The sequence below is a fragment of the Arachis ipaensis genome, chromosome B08 (genome assembly GCF_000816755.2).
Source record: "Arachis ipaensis cultivar K30076 chromosome B08, Araip1.1, whole genome shotgun sequence".
Taxonomy (NCBI): Eukaryota; Viridiplantae; Streptophyta; class Magnoliopsida; order Fabales; family Fabaceae; genus Arachis; species Arachis ipaensis.
Window position 1 is genome coordinate 37936982 of NC_029792.2, and position 1769 is coordinate 37938750.

Consider the following 1769-nt stretch of genomic DNA (forward strand, 5'->3'; position numbering starts at 1 on the left):
CGTACTCTCAACTCTAATACTCAAACTAATTAAGGTTGGGTATAATGAGGATTTATCATATTAGAATAGATTATCCATTAGATACATTACCCAATATAATTATATTAGATTAGATTTAATTAGGTAAGTGGGTTATTCTTATTTCGCTTAGGATCCGTTTGAAAATTTTTAAAAATAATTTTTTTGATCTTTTAACTTATGAAAAGTAATAGTATTAATGTTTTGTGCAATTTTTAAAATCAAATTGTAGCTTTTTAAGAAGTTATTTAGGAGCTTATAGAGAAGTTTAAAAAAAATGACTTCTCTCATAATATTACTACTTTTCATCGCATTTCTATAAAATAAGTACTTTTAGAACTAAAAATCCAAATACAAAATAACTTATTTTAATAAGCTACTTTTAATATAATCATTTATTGTTTAAGTTATTTTTTCAAAAAGAGCTTAATTAAGCTTTTTATCCAAACTGCACATTATACCTATATTATCTATTGTGCATCATATGAAAGAGGCTCTATGGACACAATAAAAATAAATATGAAAAAAGAATATCTCCTTGTCAAAATTCTCTACTCCAAACTAATTAAATCGAAAATCGATCAAAATCACACTAATTTGCATTGAATAGGATTCTATTTTCTACAAACTGTATAGATTGAATCAGATTTTAGATTCATTTCTCAAAATCAAACCAATTTAATCCAAACCACAAAATATGATATAAAATTATTATTTTATTATTAAATTTAAATTTTATATATAATATGTTTAATTTGTTGAATTAGATACATAAATAGTACTAGTCTCAACTTATAAAAAAATGTTAGTTTAAAAAGTTACAAATTAGAAGATACAAAATTCATTCTTTTTTTCTAAAATAAAACTTATAAGAGAAAACTATACAAATACATGTTCAGTAGTGGAGAAATATGCTAAGTATAGGATAAACTTTAAAAATAAAGTCTCCTTCGCTTCACCAACGAGTTTCGCATTCTCAACAAGATGTGTCACATCTTGTTATCTGAAAAATCAATAATTTTCATAAAAGTGAGAATCCGAAGGTTCCTAACAGGGTAATAGTTTAAATGAAGACTATGTAAAACTACATGAACTCGTTAGGTAATCCTAGTCTCCAAACATACCAAGTTCAAGTCTAGAGTTCCACTAATCAAAATAGAATAAACAGACTAAATCTCAACTATACTAGTGATCTCTAAATTTTAGTTCTTCCCAATACAAGTCACCATCCCTCTCAATATCATAATTGTGCAAATTCAGTAATTTTATATCAAAACTCAGTCTCAATAGTATCGATTTATTCTCATTGTTTAGTCCCAACATCTTAAATTCCCAAATCGTTTCCAATTATTAATTCAGTAGTAGCAAACACAAGTAAAGCAATTCAAACACAATCAATAAACAAGTATCACAAGTAATACAATTAGCAATTAACAGATATTCAGATAGACAAATCAAATACAATAATCACACTCAAACAATGTCACGTAGATACAGATGATGCATGCCTGTCCTACTAGCCATGAGCTCACGTGTCGGTTAAACTGCCAGAACCCGACACATCCGGTAGCTAATCTAGACATTGTCTCTCGATTGTGCATCTCTAGGAAGAAAACTATCTGGGCTTATCACAAGCCGATCTCAGAGAGAGAGTGTCCTGTCACCTTCTCACTAGAGGTATCATTTTATCTAAGAGGGAGAGTGTCATGTCATTTGTCTCAAAGGAAGAGTGCCCTGTCACCTTGCAATCG